Source organism: Aptenodytes forsteri, unplaced genomic scaffold (genome assembly GCF_000699145.1).
Source record: "Aptenodytes forsteri isolate BGI_AS27 unplaced genomic scaffold, ASM69914v1 Scaffold209, whole genome shotgun sequence".
NCBI classification, from domain to species: Eukaryota; Metazoa; Chordata; class Aves; order Sphenisciformes; family Spheniscidae; genus Aptenodytes; species Aptenodytes forsteri.
In genome coordinates, this window is record NW_008795034.1 from 724,548 (window position 1) to 748,658 (window position 24,111).

A 24,111-nucleotide genomic window follows, 5' to 3' on the forward strand; every position below is an offset into this window, starting at 1 on the left:
GCAAGGACTGCCAGCATCCTCGGGCCGCAGGACTCTGCCTGCAGCCAGCTTGCTCCCTGCCAGCCCTCTGGGCAAGGCGAAGGGACCACAACAAAAGCAAACTTCTGGTGCCTTCAGAGAGTCAGCACTTCTTGTTTCTCAGCCACCAAACTCAACAACTTCATGATAAATTTGCAGAGGAGAAGCCAAAGGAAGGAGTGAAAAAACTGAAAGCAGGTAGAGAATTACCAGGAATGAGAAGGGGGAGGAAAAGATCCCAGTAACCACATCCCCAGTGAGTCCTGGAAAAACGTTCATCAGCTTGAGCCAAACCGCTGGCAGCGGGGAGGCGAGATGGGACAGGGTCGAGGCACCAGGTCTGCGTACACACCTCTGCAGAGCACCCTACAGAAGGGGATATGGTGTGCCCCAGCATGTTATGGGGACACAAGCTGTGGGGCTCACTCCTGTCAGTGGCACTCGGCTTGGGTGTCGGTGATCAAGTCCACTGGAGGTGAGGCTGTCCTGCCGCCGGGGCAGAGCTCGGATGGGCAGTGCCTGCTGCCCATGGCTGCGCCTCACTCCTGTGCATTCACCATCATGATGACATCCACGGAGCGCTGCTCCGATCCCTGCCTGGAAAGTGTGTAATTGCCTCTGATTGTCCAGTCTAGCGGTGGAGGGACAATGGTCTCGCACTGGATGGCAGGAGGTTGAAGGAAACTGCAATTCGGCTTGTTGGCTCCCTCTTGGGAGTCCCATCATCTTGCATGAGCACCCCCAGCTCTTCCTATAAAAGCCATCTGGCTTCCTCCTGTGTGACTACACTGTGGTGTATGAAGCACACAGGTTATGGTACAGAAAAGCCTGTAAATACTAAGGTTGCTGGACAGCTTTTGTTACTGCATCGGTGTGTGGAAGTGTAGGAAACAAGCAAGAAAGCTCAACGTTATAAACCAGGAGGATTGGGCCAGGCTTTGTATCTGGTGTCCATCCAGAAGCATGCCCAGAAGGCTTGCCTACCCTGCAGGTAATCCTGCAACAGCATCCCAGTGCTGTGAAAAAAGGGCTGTTGTCTTGGCAGACTCAAAAACAAGGAGGAATTGTCAGAGCAGCCCAGGGACACCCCTCGCTCTCCATCTGCACTTGGCCATGCCCATGCTGCCCCAGGGGCTGCGAGGCAACGTTGCTCCCATCCTCAGGCTGCTGCATACCCCAGCACGGACCCAGGGCACCCAGAGATGCGGGCTCACCCCTCGGCACGGGGCTGGTGGGAGCTGGGGAACGGGGCAGGCTGGGAAACAGCCAGATGATGTTTCCTCCTCCCTGCCAGCTGCTTATTGCAGAAATCCAGCTGTGGGGGAGAGGGAGAACAGGGCTCATTTCGCCTAACTTCAGACGTGCCGATGTCGCCTTTTAATGTCCGAGCGAGTCGCAGGAACAGGTCGTTCAAGGGAACGCGACTCACCCGGGCTGTTTTTAGTCACGTCCTTCAGGAGGAGGTGCACCATGCCCATTTCTCGCTGCCGACAACAAAGGAGTGTAGGCGATTCGCTCGGATGCAGCCATCTGTATGGAAGCCTTCAAAAGCCGAAGGAGACAAGCAGCACCTCCGCTCACTCGGAGATGCAAAATGTCCTCGTTGGCCCTCCTGGGCACGGGGAGAGGAGAGCTCTGCCTGTTGGAGCCTCTGCGGCTGAAGAGGTCGGGGTGGACAGTGCTAAAATTGGCTGGGGCTGCGCGCTCGGAGCTGGTCCAGGTGCAGGTTGGAGCATCCCGCCCTGCATCTCCCCACCAGCTCAGAGCCCGCCATCCCCGGGGTCAAGAGATGCCGGTCTTCACCCCAACAGCTCCGGCAAAGCCCCCGGGGCTGCAGCAGGAGCCGCCACCGCTTGGTGGGGCTCTTGGCCGGATCCTGCCCCTCCCCGCCGAGCTCACCGGCTGAGCCCCGCCGGGGGGCTGCGGGGCATCCACGGGGGAGCCCCTCCGGGGCCGCCCTTCTCCCGCCTGCGGCAAACCCCACCCCCCCCCCCCCCGCCGAGCTCACCGGCTGAGCCCCGCCGGGGGGCTGCGGGGCATCCACGGGGGAGCCGCTCCGGGGCCGCTCTTCTCCCGGCTGCGGCCGCCAAGGTCCCCCCGGAGCCCGGCTGGAGCCTGGCGGAGGCTCCTGCCGCAGACCACAGCTCCGTTATCCCCCATGCCCGAGCAGCCCCCCGCGCTGGCTGCCCGCCTGCGCCTACGCCAACCCCGCAGGCATCGGGGTTTCCCCGGGAGGGTAATTTGCAGAGCTTGCCCCTTTGATGGCACGGTTACACCCATCAGAAAAGTGCAAGGCCCGCTGCTGGCAGTCACGGGGGTGTTTTTGTGCAGCCTGTGCTGTGATACAACCCGGCACCAATTCTGAGTGCACACCGGCACTGGAAAATCAGGAGGCGTTACAAAATCAATGCTACATTTTGTAGCATTGAGTCTTGGGCTACAAAACAAGAATAGGTCTTACAAAGCCACAAAAGCGAGTTAAAATGCTGAGGATTAAAAAAAAAACAGCAAACCCACAACCACAGACATTTGCAAATTGCCTAGATTTTGAGGTAGGTAACACCTACAGTCACAAGGGCATAAAGAAACCAAACCCCAGACCCTCACCTAACCTTCAGAAGCTCGGAGACCAAGGTCTGAGATGGCACCACAAGTATGAGCTAAGACATAACCTGCTACGCTTTAAAATACTGCACAGAGTAGCTTGGCATCGATGAACTGCTGCGTGCCTTTGACTGGCATCCATCTTTCTCTTGGGGTCTTCCTCTCTAATCCATAGTGATATTAGAAGAAAAATGTCAAAATGCTATATAATTTAGACTTCAGACTTAAAGACGCAATTGTACCAAGCCAAGCACCATAAACTCTAGAAATTCAGGTTTCCGGGGAAGCAATCCAATCTGTTACAACTTGGGAGCGCCCAGGGAAGGCTCCCAAATAACCCCTTGCTTCACTCAAGCAAGAGCAGGCGCTGCACCCACCAAGACCAACGCGGCATTGAAGTGCCCGTGATCCCGCTGCCTTTACCAAGCAATGTCATTACTTTTGTACTCTGTTTGCTTGACCGGGAGTTCTCTGGCTTTTGGTTAATATATCATTTTAATAATCGCAGAAAAACACAAAACAGGAAACGCAAAGAGCGTGTCTCATGATATTTCTAATAATACAGAGCCAGCGTTATTGAGCCTTCACCGGCTTGCTCCCGGAGCCCGGAGGAGCCCAGGCCGCCGGCACTGGGGAAGAAGTTGCACCTCCTGGCACTGCTTGGAGCTGTGTCCGACCCTGGGTGAGAATGACTTGGGGTGCTGTGACGTTCCTGGGGCAGTGACTTTACAGAGCAAGGGACAGTCCCGCGTGCTGAGGACGGAGCAGCCTCTCTGTGACGAGGATTGCTGGGCCTGATCACAGCATTAAACACTGGGAATAAGAGCAACGAGCTAAGCTTCTGCAGTTCCAAATGAGCGTGAGGAGCATCTATAAAATGCTGGCAGCTGTTCTGGAAGGGGGACCCAGTCAGTAAATCTGGAGAAGACCTGCTGATGAATGCACCAAAACCTTCCCTTTGATTTTCTATTAAGACTGGGCACTGTGGTCTTTTCCTTTCCTCCTTCCCTCTGGGACACCCACCCTCCCTGGCCAAGCAAGGGTCCTTTGCCTCGGGCATCCCTGCCGGGGCACAACTGCAGCCACAAAGGGCACGGCAGGCAGCCGAGATAGCGCCAGGAGAGCAACAGCCACGCAGGATCCCTGCCAGCCGAGACCCTTCCTCACGTGGGCAGCTGCCCGTGGAACTGAGGCAGACTATTGGCCCCCTCGTTATTCTGTGACGAGTCCCTCATCAGACACTAATCACCTCTGGAGGCTGAGGGTCCAGGTGCCTTCTCAGCACTCTGTACAAGATGACCAGGGGGCAGCTCGGGAGGATTCTTCTTCATGCAAGGGACACACGCCTCATCCACCCAAGCGACATGCTCCACTTGTCTCTGCTCCAGACCACCTCTTCCCTCTCTTCCTACCATCTTCTCCTCCTGTTTGGTGCTATACCAGCAACTCCTCAAGCAGCAGCAAAGCAGCAAGACCTGGCTCTTACTGTCTACATCCTACAACCGCATTTCTTGGCACTGCCACTGCCCCTGACCCTTGCATTATGAGTGAGTTATTATGGCTGCACATTGTGCTCACAGGACAAGAGTAGACTCAAAAAATAATCTAACGATGACACGGAAAACCAAATATTATGAGATTCCTCAGTGCAGAGGACTCATGCCCCAAGAGGTGGCCCTGGCTGGAGAGTCAGGATCCTTCACTCCCTCTGAAACCAGACCCGTGCATACAGGTGGCTGCAGATGGGCTCACTGATGGCAGGAGCGAAGGGTTTCTGCAGGCAGAGCATCCCTCACGCTGCTGGGCTGGGCACCTCTGTAGCACCGACTGCCACAACCAAGAAGCCGCTTCTTCTTACAGAAAGCCTCTCTGATCTAGCAGACAAAGGAAAATCCAGTCACTGGCGAGAGGAGGTATGTTCATATCCAAAATTGAAGAGGTCTCGTGCACATTGCCTAAATCCCACCACGGTCCTGAACAAGCACTCCCCGCTCCCGGGGGGCTCCCGGTCAGCAGAAGGACCTCGATGGGCGTTACACTGGATCCCGCAGTGCTGCTCCAGCTGGGGCTTCCCTGTTTGAAGTCACATCGATGCTCTGCCAGACCCTTCTCCCAGGACGATCCCTGCCTGGCTCTGTGCTGCTGGGATCCCAGAGATGGGGTTGGGATTAGCTAGTTCCCTGACAGGGTTTGGACCCGGTCGTGGGCAATTCAGCCCTGCCAGCTCTGCCCATACCCTGGCCCTGGCACTGCACATAAGACACTGTCAACCAGACCTGTGAACCCCCTGGCTTTGTCACTCCATCTCCCCCTGTCACCACGTCCCTCCTGTCACCCCTTCAACAGGATGCAGAGCTCCTCCGCATCCCTATGTGCTTGCTACCACTTTTTTTTTCCTGTTTCCTTACCTTATGGCATCTCCTTCTTTTCTACCTTTTCTGTCCACACCACCTCTCCTAAAATACTGAATTTCTCTTTTCTAACTTACCCTTGCCATCTTTCCCACTTTATTCCCACTAGACCCACTATCTTCACACCAGCCTGTCCGACTCACCATGCCAGCACCACTCACAGGTTGTAACCGAGCAGCCAGGAGCTCGCCTGCAGAAACGCAGGGGAAAGGTCCTGGGGAAAGCCAGGCATAGAGAGGTGCTCGATTCTCACTTGGGGGCTTCATTTATAAAACAGTAGGAAAAAAAAGATGACCCTGAGAGGTCATCTAGCCCACTTTGCTGCCCGAAGGCAGGATCAGCCAGACCTAAAACATTCTTCAGAGACACTCGCTCAACCTGTTTTCGAGACCTCCGAAAAGGGAGACTCCTCACCCACTCCAGGGCTGCCTTCTCCTCGACACCGGAAAGTACTTTCTAATGCCTCATCTGCATCGGTTTTGCTGCAGTCTAAGCCTATTAATTCTCACTGAATCAACCATGCCCATGGAAAAGAGATTATTCGCCTTTTTTTTCCCCAAGAACCATTTCAACATTTCTGTTCCCCTTTCTGTTCACAAAAGAGTCTTTAGGGACAAGGGCTGAAAAAGGACTCGGGGAAGCAAAGTCCCTGACAGCCTCAGTTTTCTCTGTAAGGGAACTCAAGAGTACTTCACACCCTTCCTTCATGGGGGATGAGTCAAAAGGATTGATTTGATTTGAAGTGGCAGTAAAAATTTTATAACCAACCAGTAAGGTTGGCATGGAAAAGAGAGGAAGAGAACAGGACAAGAGAGTGTTCACCAAAGGGCTCTAGAAAAATCATGGACTAAACTGGTGAACTGTTAACACCAACATATAACTCATCACTAAATTGACACAATACCAGAAAAATCGCAGGTAGCAAATACCAAGCTGAATTTGAAGAAGCTGAGAGCGATGCAGGGAATGGCAGATCGATAATCCTGACTTCCCTGCCAAAAAAACTGGTAAATGACAGCATAATGAAGAGAAGGGAAGAACTAACAGCGCTTTGGAAAAGGAGGGTGGTGCTTCACAGACCCACGGGGCTCCTCAAAGCAGTCAGCAAGTGTGGGAATAAAGGTAGTTCAGTTAATGCCGTACACTGGTATCTCCTCTTCTGTTCTCCTACAAGGTCAAGGCTATGGAAGATGACAGAACGTCATGCAGTACTACCCAGGGTCATCTCCAGAACCAAGAAGGGAAAAAAGCAGGTCAGCCTTTACAAGGGCGTGAACTTACCAGGACAGTCCCAGAAGTAAACTATGTTGTCCAAATACTCACAAAGGACTTGGAAAATGAGGGGATGGTGAAGTGGCCGAGTTTTTCAGTAATACATAAATATTCAAGTTGGTAAATATTAAAACTGGCTGCAAAGGGATCTCGTGATACTGAGTGACAGACTGAAAGAAGATGTTAAAAAATGCAAATATGAAAAAATATATCTAGCTATTTTACACAGGGGTGAGCTCTAGGTTAACTGTTAATGAACAGGAAAGATCTTGGAGTCATTGCGGAGAGTTTTATGGGAAGTGTTGTTGAATCACCCAACTGTCAAAAAGCAAACAGACTGTTAGGCATTACTGTAAAAAATGAATTAAAAAAAGAAAATCGACTAGATAAAGCTGCAGTGTGTCAACACCTTGAATATTACAAGAAGTCCTGCTCACTCCATCTTAGAGGGCACTGTTTCTGTACAAGAAGAAATTAAGTAAACAGGAATTCTTCAGCTTAGTTGGGATATGTTAGAGATACATAAGATCATTAAAAATATGGAGAATTCATGGAACAAAAGACCATGAAGAGCTGTTAAATGCAAAGATGCGGACACCAGCCCCAGCTCAGGCCGTCTCTGAGCACAGCTTGCCGGCAGCTGGGGAGCTGCAGAGGAGCATCACGTGGTATTTGCCTGTTCCCTGCACATTTTGGGGCTGCACAGGGGTACTGCAGACATGGGGGTTCTGCCTCGGGTCTGGTGCACCCGTGTGGGCAGCACCCCCATGCTGCACGCTCACGTCCCCGCTGGAAGACTTCTGCCACAAATATTTGGGCTAGAAACCAAATATTAGAATAAAGCTGAGATTCGTGGTCAGTGCCAGAGGGCTGGGAGAGCTTCTCCCACCCTGCGGGCTCCTGCAGAACATCAGCAGAGCCAGCTGCTGCCTTACCCATGGGGGACAGCTGTGCGACTTCTGACTGCGACCCAGCACCAGTTCCCCTGCCCTCCCTCTCACAGGCATGCCAGCAGCTTGAATCCCACGCAAGACGTTGAGGGAATACTCAAGCGTGCAGAGCCAGGAGAAGCATGCAATGATTTTGTTCAGGATAGCAAGCCCTTCCGCTGCTGCAGCTCATGCCAGGACCATTTTGCATGCGCCATTGGTGCCGCAGTCTGCAGTGGATGGAAATGCCTTGCTGGAAAAGCTCCTTCGCAGGTGAGCTACACGACAAAACAGAAAGGAGCCTGGCAACAGCGAGGAGATAAGCAAGGAGCCTAAGGCACGGTGAACGGCACAGCCTTTTGAGGGTACGCAGCATCTCGGGCATCGCCGTGACATGTCTGCTTGTCGTTTGGGGATGCTCACTCCCCACTGACCTGCTTGCTTCACCCAGCTGTGCCATGTCACTGTCACAGAGCACGAGCTCGAGAGGGCAGAATGCGAACATTTCTATATTTGTGGATATCAATGTCTTGGCTCAATATACCCTCTTCCCTTCTGGAAGTCTGTCAGTGAGGCTCTGAGCTAAATAAATTATATTCCTTCATAGGTTTACATTCCTTCATAGACTTCAAAAACGCAAGTAGAAGTGCTCTACTACCCTCCTCCCCATCTTTGCTGCTAACACTGACCTTGCTGTGAGAATTATAGGGCAAGATCCTCTGCTGGGGTCTATCAGGAGATGGAGACGGGGAACCTGCGATAGGATTGCCGCAGGAAGGAGCAGGGCAGATGTACCAGCTCTGAAAGCCAGATGTGCACCTGCACGGTGCATCTCCCAGAAGTGTCAGAGCACAGACACTGTCACAACTGCTGGCACCCGGGAAACCTCTGGGGACCTCTGCACGGCCCCGGTGGAACAGGACACGTGGCTTCCCCGGTCTTCTCAGTTACACGCCGCGTCACCGAAGCACTGACAGCCCTTAGCAGGCTCAGTCTGTGATGTGGGGCAGTGCTGTGCTCCCGTGGCACAGGGCAAGCCCGAGGAACGCTCCTGCCAGCTACGCTGCCCTGCTGGGACACCCCAGTCATCAGATCCTCTTCCCCTGGTCTCCCCCAGCGCTCACACTGCGTGAACATCTTTATTCCTGTGTAAGAGAGGCTCTTCTCAGTTTATCTTAACCCTCCAGCTCTATCAGCACCACAGAAGCCCCTCTTACACCAAGATCACTCCACTATGTAGCTGTCACTCTACTCAGACACAGCAGCAGGAGTGAGGGGACGCTACCAAAGGTACAGGAGATGCTGCCAGGAGGCCGTCATGCAGCTACAGCAGAGCTGAAAAGTGCTGTGGCATGCTGCTGGAAGGACAAAGGAGAATGAGGAGGGATGAGGCAGGGAGGTAAGTGGATGTTAACCATGAAGAAGATGGAAATGGCTGGTTGGAAAAGGAAGAGAATGGCAGAGTGTTTCAAGGGGCCCGAGGAAAAATTGCAACTTCCATGACTCCTGGGCATGAAGCTTAGCCATCAGGATATGGGGCTTTTTAATTTACCTGCATAAGGTTTCAAGAGCTGTTATAACAGCAAACACACCTTACCCACGTGTGAGTCACAGACAAACACATTCACTGATAACAAACGCATTATCCTTAGAGAGACTCAGGTCCTACCTCAACGTGCGAATAGCTCAGACAACCATCCGAGTCCCCTGAAGGAGTGGCAAGAAGTGGGAGAGGAGACAAAGGATCTACAAGCTGCCAATGCAATACTCCTGTGCTTGTTCCCTTACGCGTGCTCATGAGCTTCGCTATCTTTGGTCCGTCTCAAGGGTCAGCAGTGCCCGGGGGTTTGATACAACAAATTGGTCCCTAATCAATAACTGCATCTCCTTCTCCTTTTCATTACAACGCTGGTGAGCAACAAAGAGAAGTGCTGAGCCCCAAGAGGGACGTTTATTTGATTATCTCATGTGTAGGATTAGATGGTTTAGGTGAGTCACTAAGCCTGGATCTTTTCCATCTAATTGCACAAACATAGCCATGGTGTTGGAGAAAACTCTCGCTACACACCTCACTGTCCTACTGACAGCGCTGCTGAAGTTTGCTGTCCTATGGACAGAGAGGTCCAACACAGGGGAAGCAAGTGTCACTTCTTCTAGCACAGCCACCACAATGATAGTATGGGCCAAGAAGGAAATTTTTGGCAAAGTTTCATCACAATGTCTGGTTAAATTCTCTCTCCCTGGTCCACACATCCATTTTGGAATATCAAAGGCAAAGGGAGGTTCTCTAGTCAGCCCTGACTCACACCACTAAATGAAAGTAAAGGCAAGCTGGCCCAAGTCACGGGAGAACAGCTCACGCTCCTGCTGCCTCCAAGCACACTGCAAGCAGTCTGGGTTCAAAACCCAATGAACAGCATCCAACCCATGTTGACCTGCTCACCTCATATACCTTAGAGGGCTCAACTTGTCCCCACTCTGGGGGACAATGCCACTGGCAGTCTCCATACTTCAAGGCCCTCTTACACAACGACCGTCTGCACTGTGCTGACAGTGGTTTGGAGGTTAAAACTATTTCACAAAACTCACACAAGTCTTGCCCCTCAGCAACAGCTCGAAGCACTGGCAAAACCCAAGCTGTGCAGACAGCGTGGCAGCCCAGTGGCATCCTTCCTACCACTCAAAGCACAAAGCTGTATTGTCACTTGGGACCAACTTAGGGATGGCACAGGCACAAGAGGTCTTCACTACTGACATGTCAAGCACCTTTATAGGAGACAGGTCTGACCCTAGAAGCAACTCTGCAGTGATGGGCCAGATACAAAGGCTCACCCAAACCCAGATCACTTTACTGCAGAGACTGGAATATGTTTCCTCAACGAGCAAGTTTCTACAATGGGTTTCAAAGTTAAAGCCTTGAAAGTGGATGCCAGAAAGAGCATTCTTGCTCTTTGAGAAAGGAGATAACAGATCTAGAAGAGCAAAGACTGACAAGGAAATTCTCCTTGGGGCAGATTATGCCATAATTTCTTCTGAAGCTTCACACATCTCCAGGAGGGCTGAACTGCTCCTGGAAGGAGACCACAGGGCTCTCCCAAGGTTGATGTGGACCGGCAAATCCTCTAGGACTCTTCTGAAGATGAAGCTCAGCAGCAGTGTTGCCTCCACCATTGCTTGAAGATTGCAGGGCCCTGATGTGGACCTGAACCAATTGTGGCTGTTTCCGGAGAAACCAGCAATGGTCCAGGGAAGCCTTACCTGGGCACAAGTGAAACATGGGCATTTGTCACGATTGCACGTGAACCTGTGCTCACCAGGGAAAAGCTGCAGGCAGGAGATGGGCATGGGGTGGAGGAGTCACCCCTGCTGAGCCTTCCCCGCTGGCGCTGTGCCCCGGGGGGAACATTGCCTGATCCCCTCCCCCTTGAATATCCCTGGGCTCCACCGCCTCAGCCAGGTGCAGAACAAAAGGAAACTAATGATTTAGTTATTGCTTCAGCGCCGAAGGTTTGAAGGTCAGCCATTCAGCGCGGCGCTCATTGTATGACCAAGCACTGCCTGCACTGCCTGCCCTGCCTGCAGACCTGCAGCTACCGGTGGCTCAAGGAAACTAATGATTTAGTTATTGCTTCAGCGCCGAAGGTTTGAAGGTCAGCCATTCAGCGCGGCGCTCATTGTATGACCAAGCACACGCCCTCCCGCCGCCCCTGCCTGCAGACCTGCAGCTACAGTCGGCTCAGCAGGGGCCGGTACTGTACGGCTGGCTTCTGAGCGGGGAGATGAAAGGCTTTTTTCTAATGTAATAACTGACGGCCTCTTCAGTGCCGTTTGAACTGTTTACAGACCGAGTTAACGATTACAGGCAATGTGTACCTTGGCTGCTGCCCAAAATTCTTACCCGCCCGTCAGATATTATCAAAGAGCCCTTCACTGCTGGCCTGGAGTCCTTCCAAAGCACAGCGCCGAAATGCCGGTGTAGAGGAGGGGCCTTCAGCGCTCGATCATGAAACCCAAGCTAGAAAGTCACAGATCTGCTCTGGCGAGGTGTCCTGGGGACTGGCCACCGAGTCACATAGAGACATGGGAACGCCCGAGCGGTTCCTAAAGCCCCTCGTGCCCCATGGGTCCATGCAGGGTGGGCTCTTCCCTGCAGGACATCACCTAGGACTTTGCCTGTGCTGGCTTCCAGACTTTATTAGAGGACACCACGCAGCCCATGAGCTCTGGCTGTCCAGGTTTCCCTCCCTGCACGAGGTCGCTGCCGTCCATACCTCGTTCTTTACATGTAGCCTGGGTGGTTGTGTTAATGCTGGTGGTTACACAGCTTAAAGCTACTCCTGCCAAAAGCATTTTCAACACCCCCATGCCTAAGAGTGTGGACAAGAACAAACCAGGTGGTGGGAGATTAGATAAAATCACTTCCATTGTTATTTGTAGCTGGAAAAATGCAGGTGTAGGTATAAGGTCTGGCTAGATTTGGGTTAGAAAACAAGCCCCAGCTCTCTGGGGCAAACTGCACCAAGTCTGGAAATCCCATTGAAACGACGGGATGAAATCAAGACTGGCAAGCTGCTCTAATTACAGCTGAGTAACACAGAGCCACATTCAAGCAGCACTGAAGCTACAGAGCAAACTGCTTCCGAGGCAGGAAATACTGCAGCTGCAGAGGACGGCTCCGTCCTACTGATGGTCCTGCACCCACAGAAACCTGGGGAGGTTCAGTGAGAGCAGAAGCTAATCTCTGCGCCGTGCATTGCTCCTGGAAGTTTCTGTCAGAGGCAACTTCCTAAACACAACTAGAAAAAAAAAATTAAAATCTCCATTTCAGATAAAGACATGCCTCATGGACCATCAGTCCCCCTTACCACCGAACTTCAGGCTGTAAAATGCTGTTTAACACTGTTCACTACATGATGTCTGCAGACTGAGCTACCATGGCTTCAAGGTATACGCAGACCATCGTTAAAAAACCTCCGCTTCAGTCCCGCCCGGGGTTTAAAACTCCCAGCTACGCCAGCAGCATGAACTGATGCATCCCATGCCTACCAGGAGGCTGCAGCAGTGCTGGTATGCCATCATCCAAAAGCTCTTTGTAGAAAAGGCCAGATAATAAAAGTATGAAAATTTATGTTAAAATTTTGCTCCTGTGTTCCCAACACGAGGCACTTTGTCCTGCACAAAAAATGCAAAAGCGTCTCTTTTGCAGGCTGCCAAGAGATGGAGTTTCCAAGGGATGCTTTCCAGAGAAGGGCTGATGCCTTCACGTGGTGCCAATCGTGTGCTTGAAATATGATGTATGTCAGCAGGTCTCAGGCATAAGGGTGAAGATTGAATAGCTAAAGGAATAAATTACTTGCTTTTTAATCACATACCATACCGGTTTCCCATTGTTTTATTGTTCAGATGTAGTTTTTTTAAAGAGGGATGAGAGAGTGGCTGGTGAAGGACACAAGTACCTCTCTTGTTGGATGTTGTAGTATTGCAAGGAGACAGAAATGTAGATGCAAATATATTTGCTGTGATTTGATTCAATAAAACTTGCTAGTACAGTGCAATACACTACAAAAATTGGTTCCTCCTACGCTTACTTGCTAAGACATGAGTTCAGGCCCTCTGGGATCCGCAATTCCCTGGCTGCTATCGATGACATCACTGACATCTAAGGAGCTGCAGGAATGCCGAGAATGCAGCTCCGGGCTCCTGGGGATGCTGAGCTCATCGACTGCTACAGGAGGCACCAAAGATGGGGTGTCTGGGTCGCAGTCCTGGCTCATTTACAGCCTTCCCCTTCCAATGTACACGCACGTGCTCTTTTAAGACCACACAACACATGGTCACACAAGGTTGCACCAGTCTGAAGAGCAAAGTTGGAATTGTTTGAAAATTTATTTCACCCATGTGTTCAGATGCTGAGCAGAAATGAGAATTTCAGCACAGGCACACGGGGTTGGACCCAAAATTGACGTAACCCTGTGACCTGTCTCTCACAAGCCAGCAGAGACCACTCAAAGAGTGGTCTTCCACTTTCTATACCTTTCCAGCATTACTGAGGTTACTGATCTGGAGGACGTACCCAGAGTAGGGTGGTCAACAGCCTGAAGGATTTCACAAACACGCCTCATTCCCTTTTGCCCATTTATACTTTCTTCCACAACATCCTCTGCAAATGAACCCCATGAAGGATTTCAGCTAAGTCAATAACTATTTTTTTTTGACTGAAGATATTCTCACAGGAGACTTCCAAGAGTGATCTCTGTTAGATCTCAGACACACCTTTGACTATTACCATCCTCGCTGTGTGTAACCAAGCTTGCATCCTGGGGAGTCCAGCCCCTGAAGATACCACAGACATTCAAAGAGCTGGGCTGGCACGCTGAAAGGAGCTTGAAGCAGGTAAGTACAAAACTCTTCCCTTTAGTTTCAGCCTGTTGGGAGCCTCTGAAGACTCCAGTATTCATCACCAAAGGGCATGTCTCCACGCGGAGGTTCTTAGGGACGAGGATGACACAGCTCTTGGCCCAGTACTCAAGAAACTGAGGCCAAAAAGGTGAAGAAATTTCCGTTTTCAGCCACCTCTGCTGCAGTGTTCAGAGCAGCACAGAGCTGCGAATACACAGGATCAAGGACAAAAGGGGCAGAAAGTTAAATAACTTCCCTGCTCAACAGAATGTGATGCAGTAGAAGATTCCCTACCCACTGTCTTTACTCAAGGCCACCCAATAATTTGACCAAACGTTACTTTAAAATGGTACAGACTGACTGAGCTCTAACAGCTTTTTTCACTCCGCAAAACGGGAAGGGAGCCATTCACAGACCATTTGTTTGAGGCAGTGAAAGTAGGTTAGTTGCGACATCACCTCCACCGGAGGATCCAACTCTCATCAACCTGCGTCTCCTCGAGAGGGGACAGAGATCCAAAAGGAGGATGAGTGCCGGGACAACGAGGACATCTGGAGTCACAGCAGTTAGGACTAAAAGAAGTTCAGAAAGGAGAAAAGCCCTTCTGCTTACAGGAGGGAAGTCTCTCTCTCATCTCTGGTTATTGCAGATTAGGAGACATGACGGATGGAGCTGCCAGCCTGACACCTGCCAATTCTGCTGTTTTTCTGCTTTTTTCTTAACAACGACGCTGGTCCCTGCCGGAGAAAGACCACTGGAAAAGAGAGTCTAGCACTGTCTAGAACTTCTGATATGGCTGCTCAGCGATAAAACTACACTACGTTGTGTAAAATCAGCCATCTGCACCTTGAGTTGACTCATGCAGACTCCAGTTCCTAGGCTTGATTGCCTTTTCTCCTGGTTCTGAAGGGTGGAGGTGGTTGTTGCAATCAGATTCTCCCTCTGTATCTGCTGCTTTTCATCTTGCCGTGCTCCCCCTCACTGAGGCAGGATGTCTGATCAAGGGTTTATTACACAGCCATGCTGGAAGCATATAGAACAGTTTTTTAATGTTGTATCTCATCATTCCATGCCATAACGGAGCCCTGATGGCCTGTGAAAATGGCAGGTGCCCATCTCCCAGGGAAGGAGAGAGCTTGTTCTCACAGCCCCCATCGCCAGAGCCATGCCTGGCCCATGCAACGTGAATTTGCAGCTCTCTTTGCAGAAAGCAAACTCCCCATATAGCTGTGCCTCGCTGGCATTGACGTTACCACGTGGAAACTGCTGAAGTGTCTGTTCACAACTGTCTGCAAACTCTGGAAGGGACAATCCTTCATTACAGCTCAGTTGATTTCTCCCCCAGTACAATTCAGTTGATTTTCCCACCAATACTCCGTAATGTTACACTGAACAATGTGCATTTACACTGCCCAATACACCAAGCCCTTGGTTTCCTCATGCAATCTGCATCATTGTCACTGTGTAAGGACAAAAAGCCACTGTAGCCAAAACCTTAAAGCCTGCAGAGCACTGCTTCGATGGTTTCTGTTGTATTAGGAATCAGTGCAGCACTTGAGAACACAGGGATAAATCATTAACAAGTCATTATTGTTCACAGGTATTTTTGGCAGGAAACCACTGAGGTCAACTTGGACAAACTGCTGTGGGGTAGTGGGGGTGGCACTTTTCCTGGAGAAGCACTCAAATCCTCCTCTAATACCAAAAAATAGTCTGGAAGTGACCCTCCTTGCTGAATCTAATCGACATGAAGAGTGCCACAGCCCCTCCTTCCTGCTCTTCTTGGCCTGAGCTTTCTTCCCGCGTCTGTGATCAAGTCCTTATGTCTGCGAAGTGCCTGCCATTCTTGTGGCACACACGAAATGACAGTGCTCTTAATCACGAGCACCCCTCACCGCGTGGGCAGGCTGACAGCCCAAACAGTATTTCTCATTTACCAATCCTATAATCTCACAGCTCGCATCAATCACTTCTGCTACCGGGGGTTGGGGAATTCCCAAACACTGCTGCTTCTCCTAGAGATCTGTCCAAGGATGGCTGTTTCTCGTTCTTTGGAAACCTGCAGAGATACCACTTCTGTACAACTGTATCAACCATTCCCTCCGTCCCCAGCAAAAATCATCACCTTAGCGGGCAATGCAATGCTCCTGCTCCTGCAGGGGCACATGTGTGTGCGGGGAGGGGGTATGAGTCCACATGCTGTTTGCTCCCATGGCCATCACTGCTGGCAGATAGTTGAGCAACCATCAAGAGCCCTCTCCGCGGTTAATATTCTGGAGGCTGATCTGTCCTCACAGCTTCTAGCACTGTCAGACACTCCAGCTCCATGAAACACTATTTATTCTCGTTGTCATTCAGTTTCCTGCTTCGGTGGCCAGCTGGCCACTGACCCCATTGCTATTTAGCTGTTGTAAATCGAGTGCCAAAGGACACTTTCAGAGCATCATGATGTGGCAATCCCTCCGATTATGTGGATGTGGTGGTTTTAAAATTAAGTAAGCAAACAATTCTGACACAAACAGCTCAAAGGCTGTTGTGTGTTGTTCAGTGCGTGCTACTGGCTAGGAGACACAACATCAAGATGGGGCTGCCTTTAAAGCCCTAAAAATCTCCTACAAAATGCCATGGAGTCAGCCTAGCTGCTCAGACGGTTGCATGCCCAGCCGGTTCTGGATGGCTTGGTGGTGATTTTTTTGCTAAGGAAAAGTACTTTCAACTTTGACATTTAAAAACCGCCTTTTGTAAGCACAAAAAAATTCCTTTTCAAACTCACCAGCTTCTGGACACATTCATGGAAGCCAAGAAAACCAGTCAGGTAACTGAGTCCAGCTCCTGAGTCCACACTTCCATCTTTCTCTAAAAAATATTGACTCCACCACCACAGACCAAGGCAGGGACATTTGTACTGCAAAGGGAAGCAACAGCTGCTTTACAAAAGCCTGAAGTATGGTCAGATAACTCAAAACAGCTCTTCTGCCCAGCCTGAGGTTGCCAGCCCCCCCACTCCATGTGTCCTGAGAGTGGAGGCTGTGCCTTCACCTGGAGGCCCTTCCTTCTGACGATGTTCCTCAGCAACCTGCCCACCACCCTGCCCCGTCTTCATCCTGAAACCACAGTTGGGCTGTCTGAGCCCCATCTTTTTCTGAGCTTTGAGTAATTTTTGCTTTAAGAGGCAGAAAACATACCTGTAATTGCAGCCTGAACGGGCAAAGAAATGAACAACAGTCACTGGCTTCATGGTAGGACTATGAGACCTGGGCTACAAACGAGGCTGTAACATGCACAGAAATAGTGGACATAGGATTTGGAAACATTTAATATTTCCATCACTTAAGAGGAGACTGCAGGGCATCTCTCTGTGATAAAAATGGCAAGTTCTCTATCTCCCACCATAAACCATTTGTAACAGTGATGGCAGATGGGTAACTGCTCCAGGAGATGCTGATGGCAGCTGTGTTTCAGAGCTGGTACAGCCTGCAAGCTGATCGCACGTGTTTAACACTCCTGAGGAGAGGAACGGCGTCTGTCCTTCCCAGCTGCACGGCCAGCTGTGTGCCATGAGCACTGTCCAGTACCTCCACTGGCAGGGACAAACTAAAATCTGTTGGTCATCCACATCTGTGTGCTGCAGTTCTGAAAACCGTGCACTGCAAAACCCACGGTATGTGTTCTCTTCAAGGAGAAAACTTCCTTCTTTCCCTAGGTTGTCACACAGCTCTTGAACTTGATGTTGACAAGACCTCCCCAGGCTCTCATGACATCCCACTTCTGCACCTCTGCACAGAAGAGAAGATTCATGACAGGGCTGCCATCAAGCAGGGTTCAACTAGACTGGTTTTTCCCTGGAATGGTGACCCACAGTGTTCAAAGAAAATCCTTCTGAGTTTGACATGGTCCTATTGATGCTGAGGTACAGCCCGAGCTACAATCAACATTTCAAGCATCTTCATGTGATGGAGCAATCAGAGACATTAGAGTCCAGTCACAGAAGCTGCAGGAGTAACAGTCTTCTCAGCCTACCAGAGCATGTACCAGGGATCCCCCCACTGTTTCTTTCTAGGGACTGTTCCTTTTCTGGCATTTTGTCCAATTACTCCCACTCCTAGAGCTGCACCCGAGAGCTTCACTGACTCTGGAGTGCCCCCAAAATTCATTTGCCCCGTCCTGGCCGGGCTGTGCCACTGGCTGCTGTCCCCTGCTTCCACAACTTCCAGGCTCCATTTCCCTGGTCCTTCAAAACCCCTTTCATACCCCAGGACTGGGGATGAACATCAAGTTGATTATAAAACAATTTCTTTTGTTGATAGAAAATTCTTTGCAGGGCGTGAACAGGAGGAGAAAGAAAGGACTCCTCTGAACTGTGAGCTGGCTGGAAACCCCCGGAGGGCAAGAATCCGATCCCTCGTCTTTGAGGAGCTCAGGCCTGTCTGTACAGGCTGCAGGAGCAGCCGGCCCAGGAGAGCTTTGTGTGTGCAATGCCGACAATAACACACACCAGCCCTCCCCTTGCCAGCGCAACGCGCGAGGTTCATTAACAGCCTGCAGTTTCTGCACCGTGCATGTAAAATGGCTTCATTCCTTCCGTTTGCACCCCTGGACAGACCTAGTCCTCCTCACCCCGTTAATCCCCTTCTGCAGAGGCAAACCTCCTCCCCAGCATCTCCCAACCCACCTGCCCCACGCAGCCTCCTCGCCTGCCTCCCTCCCTGCCCCCACGCGCCCTTCGCCAGCCAGATCATCCACCCAAAACCAAATCCTTCTCTCCCACTGCTCAGAACCTACCTGTGCATCCTCCCAGAGCTGCTCAGGAGGAAGAAATCCTCCATCCACTGACCATGAAACCTGGTCAGGGACACCCACCCGCCTATCAAATATCAATACCCCACCAAATCACTCTGCCGCTTGCAGCAAGCACTGGATGCAGTGATTCTGCAGATGCCACCGAATAATCTGTGACTGTCTAAATCAATACTTATAAAAGAAATCCTGAGGATCATAAAGCGCCACCGTTTTGCAAACTGGGCAGAACATGTTCCTTAGGAGCAAGTAATTTGTTAATCAGCGCTGAGATTGAGAAGCCAAGCTTCACAGGTTTCGTGTTTTTCAGCCCTATGAAGAAGCATCATTCCTGTATTTTTCATAATGGCTGCTGCCATTCGCAGCCTTGGGCAGCCAGCCCTGCTCTGGATCAGCCCCATCTTCTTCCCATGAGGACCAAAGTCCTTCAAAGTGGGACTGTACATTTCAGTAAAATAACAAATACAGACAAAAAAACATCAACAATGCAGAAATCTTTAAGAATGGGTTTGAAATTCCCCCTGAAGATCTCTACATCGTGAGTAACGGTAACACCACTAGCCCACCAGCATCTCTTGACACAGCCACGCCGTCCCGAGCAGTCCAGTTCAGGTCAGACCCATTCCAGCACCATTTGTGTCCCCCATCCAGGAAAACCCACGGGTGTGCTGGTTGCCCCTAAACGTGTTTTCTTTCTCCCTCTACCCCCACCACACAGCTTTGCTGTCGGGTTTCGCAGTCTCTCATGCAGTGCTACTAGCTAATATAATAATATATATATATATAATATAAACTAATAGCTGCATCCCAGCTGTTCTGCTGCTCACAATGTTCAGTTCCAGCCTCTGAGCAAGGAGAAAGCAAAGCCAATGGACCTGGGGCAGGGGGAAGGAGCTGAAAGTCCCCATTTCTGGACCCCAGCATTGCAACGTGTGCTGAACATCTGCAGTCCCCTTTGCCCCCTCGTCACCTGTGGATTTCAGGTGGTAATGTGGTCCTCATCAAAGCTGGGCAAGAGTTACCACAGCTGCTCTCTAGTTATTTCTGGTGGCAGCCCCCTGGGTTGGGGCTCTGCTCATCCCAGTACCCTCCAGCCCACCAAGGCACTACAGAGAGCCCCGGCTCCACAGGCCAGTTCTGCCGTTCCCATCCTTTCTGCAAGGAACACTCTGTGCTCGTTCCAGCTCCCGTGCCGCAGCCCCCGCGGTCCTCTGGCAAAGGATGCCCTACAAATTAGCGCAGCTTCAAGCTACCCTGGGTCCTGCTAGAAAGTCAAGGTGGGGAGGAGACCGCGATGGCTGTCCCCTTCTCCCCATCGCGCCGCAGCTGAAGAAACGCTCCTGCTTGTTTCTCGCCCTCCTGGCTTCACTACAAAGGCCGTCTGGTACCTCCATTGTCATCTCACACCACCAGCCTCGACTTGCGGGCTGGTCCTCGCAGCCTGTCTGCCGCAGCTGGGCTGGCAGGAGGGGGAGGCAACTGGGCAGGGAATGGAAGGGCTGGCAGTAAAGGAAGGTCTGCTCAAGGAACCTCAGCTAAAGTCTGATTAGGAATGTGACGGGAGCCGAGAAGAAAGTGTAGGGTGTGGAAAAATAGGGAGGAGAAAGATTGTTTTGGAGGAGAATAGGTCCAGAGCTCTGGGCAGTTTCATTAGAGGAATATTAAGTAAATGAGTCAGAGCTTGCGGTGCCTGAGGCTCGGGAAAGCTGCTGCTGGTGTGAAGGGATGGCAAGGGAAAATGAGGTTCGTGGCATGCTGTCTGCATATGAAATTCAACCATAACAAAACAAGAGGAAACATGTTGCCTGCCTAATACTTTTATTAACATTTGCAGAGATTAAGTACTGCAGACGTTCGATCGGTGCCTTCGTCTGTACCCGATTCAAGCTCTGCCTCTGCCTCGCTCTGGACTAGCGACTTAAGTGAGCGTTTTCCAATTCACTGCACTTTCAGAAGGCAATGCAGAGCACTTGGCACTCCCCTCTCAAGCAGCACCCACCACACCACACTGCTCTTTTAGATTCCAAAAGTAATTTTGTATGTCAGGCTTTATGCATTCGTAGCTGGAATCTGGATATAAAATTTGTCTCTTAATTCCTGCACCTAAAAAATGGGATATTGCTGGTATCCACCATACAAGAATGCTACGTGTATCACTAAATTTGTATGTGTGTGTGTATATATCTATATAGATATATATACAGTTCTATACATCTGTGTGTGTATATATATAAATATCTATCTATTTATCTTGCAAACACAAAATCCAAGCCTGAAGTTAAGATGGGTAAAACAAAATGCCTACTTTTAAATTACAATATTAATTTCATAAGCATCTGGAAATTCAAGGTAAGGAAGTTAATCCAGAGGATGCGGTAATAATAGAGATACAGGAATAATACAGTAGACTGTACTAATATATATTTAACTGTATGAAAGAGTTCCAAAGATCTGTGGGTTGAAATTCCATGCCTGTATGGAAAAAAAAAGTATTAAAGCTACCAACCGGCCACCTATGCGTGGTGATGCCAGAGACCAGGAAAGGCTAAGGGAAGTTGGTTACAAAAGTGGAAAAGCACAGTGTTAATGGGTGACTTCAATCATCGCCACACAGGCAGGGCAAATGTTGTACTGAGGTCTGACCAAAAGACAGCTTTGGGTATCTTTATTGACTTCTTTATGGAGCAATTTGGAGAAACCTCCAACGTAGATGCAATCCTGCATAGTACTCAGGAGTTTTGGTTGAAGACAGATTATTTCTGTAATAGTGACCATAATATAGTCAAATTCCCTTATTCGTAGGAAAGGAAAATAAAAATAAATAAATAAATAAAACAAAACCCTCAAACTATAAAACATCCTAAGAATAAGGAAAGTAGTTAGAAAAACAGTTCAGAAAACGAATGAGAAGGTAAAATGTTTCCGGGTGATACAGAAATTGTTTAGAGATCTCCTGCTAGAGGCTCGGAGTAAACCTACGCCATCGAGCAAAGGACCCCAGCTGGACCCCAAAAGCCCAACAGTGAACAATAAAAGAAAGGAGAATACCAGAAGGAAAAGGCAACCTTTGAAAAGTGGAACTTGCATCCAAATGATGACAGCAGAAAAGACTGTAATCCTGGCAAGTTAAGGAGACTGGTCAAAAGAGAAAAACGTTGTAGGGGCTTACATACGAACAATAAAGCCTTTTTCAACACATCAGAATCAGGAAGCCTATTAGTGAGTTTCTGTGGCTAACAAATAACACAGGGAATGAAAGATGCACTCAAAAAATATTTGCAAAAAAAGGTAAATGAATTGTTTGCATCATGGTTCACTACAGAGGAAGTCAGGAAGTTCCCATGCAGAGCGTTTCAGCATGTTCATAAATTACTTGGGAAAGGGTAAATCAATGAGGTGACAAAATTTGCAGATGAAACAGTATTTTTTTGAATTATCCAATCTCAAGCTGATTGTGAAGACTTGCATGAAGGATCTCAGGCCACTCGGCGTATGGTTTAATGAGCGACAGGATGCCAATAGCTCCCACCTCCTCCCATGCTCCTGGCCACACGTTCCCCACTGCTCACCCCGTCCTTGACTTCTCCATGAGCTCATTTAGCTCATGAAAACATCAGAAAATGAACCTAGCAAATAAAGTTGAGCATTTTCTGCAGTTTTAATGAGTTGGACGGGTTTGGGAAAGGGTCTCGCAAGGACCAGGGCCACAGCAAGTGAGGGATGAGTTATGACATGGAAAGTAGGGGTTGGGGAAAGCAGTAATTAGGGAAAAGAAGAGAGAAGAGCAAGTCTTCTTCCTTTCAGCGGCAAGGAGCCATCAGCTGGGATCAGCTGCACGTGTAACTGCAGCTTGAATGGCTATGCGATAAAATGACAGGTGAAATTCAGTATCGGTGAGTGCAAAGGGATGTGCCTGGGAAACAATCTTTCTAATTGTAAGGACAAAATGATAGGCTTTAGAATAGCTAATTAAATTCGGAGAAGATCCTGGAATCATTCTAGAACACTTTCTGAAAACTTCACACTATTTGTGTGCACTGTATATATATTTTTTTCTATGTATATTTCTGCACTATCCAAAAAAGCAAACAAAGTTAGGAATGTACGAGAAGAGAGGACCGGGAAATACCGTCTGTGGTACACTTATAGCCAGACAGTCCATTCGGTAATGGTCACCCTATCTCAAAATGCAAAAATATAAAAAAGTAGACAGGTAGCAAAAGTAGACAGGTAGCAACAAGGTGTGGAATGGCTTGTGTATAAGAAGAGCCTAGGATGCTCCACCCAGAAGAGGACAGAGTCTTGTAAAATCATGAACATTGTAAATAATACAAATATAATTATTCACTACTCGTCATAATGCAAGGATGAAGGGGGCACCTCAAACCACTGCCAAGTAAAAAGTTTAAAGTCAAACAGTCAAACAAAAGACAAAAATAATTCTTTTCACAGGCCCAGAGTTACATTCCCTGATGAAAGGTGATGTGGAGGTGTAAAAGATCCAGAAAGCCATGGGGGCAAGATCCATTCCGGCTAACAATCCAAGTGTCCTGTCTGTCATTTCCAGCCAGGGTGCCCCCAAAGCCACTGACTGCTGACATCTGGGGGGACATACCCACCCTGATCTTTTTCTCCTACTGGGCTTTTTCTCCTAACTTCAAGCATGCTCCACGTATACCTATGTATGTAGCCCATGCACTGCTGAGCTAGTTGCCTCACCTCCCTTTAGAGACAAACCCAGAAAACACTCTGCCCTTATCATACATGGTTCATTTGCCCTGTGGTAGACGCCTACGCTGTGTTAGATCAGTTGACCCCAAGAAGTCCCAGTGCTTTCCAGTCACTTTCCACAAAAGGAGTAAAACTCGTCTGCACACAAGACAACCTTTTGGAGGGACCAAATCTAACAGTATGGACTGGATTCCCTGAAGAAATAAGCATCATCGCAGATCTTATTTTTCACTTCTAGGTGAAGACACCTTTGACTTCATGTTCTCCAATAAATGTAAGAAAACTATTCTTTTAAAACGAGCAAAGCAAGTCACTCTTCTACACAAAATTTTTTATGCTAAGGAGATGATGACAAAACAAGCAATTTATGAACGTAGGTACCCATGCTGCTCAGTGTGCTGATGGAAGAGGTTCAACACTATCTCCTACACTAATAAACAACGTAGAAGAGCCTACACAGAATTAAACTCTTGACTCAGGCTTTCATACTTCCTTTAAATCTGGCTCCAGGCTTTGATGTCAAATAATTAAACCAATCACGCAGTTTAGCAAGGCTGGGGTTATCATTGGTATCTTTGTGGGAGGCCCTAGAAGAGGTGCAGCACAGTCGCTCTCCTGCAGTCCTCAGACTGGTTTAGCTCATTCTTGTCAACCTCCCTTTTCAGCACGTTTGCAAGGTCACTGGAGACCTTGGAAGAGTGAAGATGCAATACAATAACCTGTATTTGGTTGGCTCCAGACAGTATCATGCCTATATAAACATTGACTGAACACTGTCCAAGTAAGGCTGAAACGGTATTACCAGGCAATAAGAAGAAAGAGAAGAGGCATTATCAACTTGACTTTTGTTCAGTTATCCAAATTTACAACCTTGGTTTCTCATTTAATCCTGAACTTCCAGTCAATAACGGGCAAAAGTACATTGCATTCTTATGTTACTACAAGGTAGC

At 49.4% G+C, this 24,111-nt stretch overlaps 1 protein-coding gene across 1 annotated transcript in view; it reads right to left on the reverse strand.

Annotated features, from left to right (window-relative positions):
- Positions 1 to 24,111, reverse strand: part of RNF43 (ring finger protein 43) — a 58,968-nt gene that overhangs the window by 16,864 nt on the left and 17,993 nt on the right. The window lies entirely within an intron of this gene.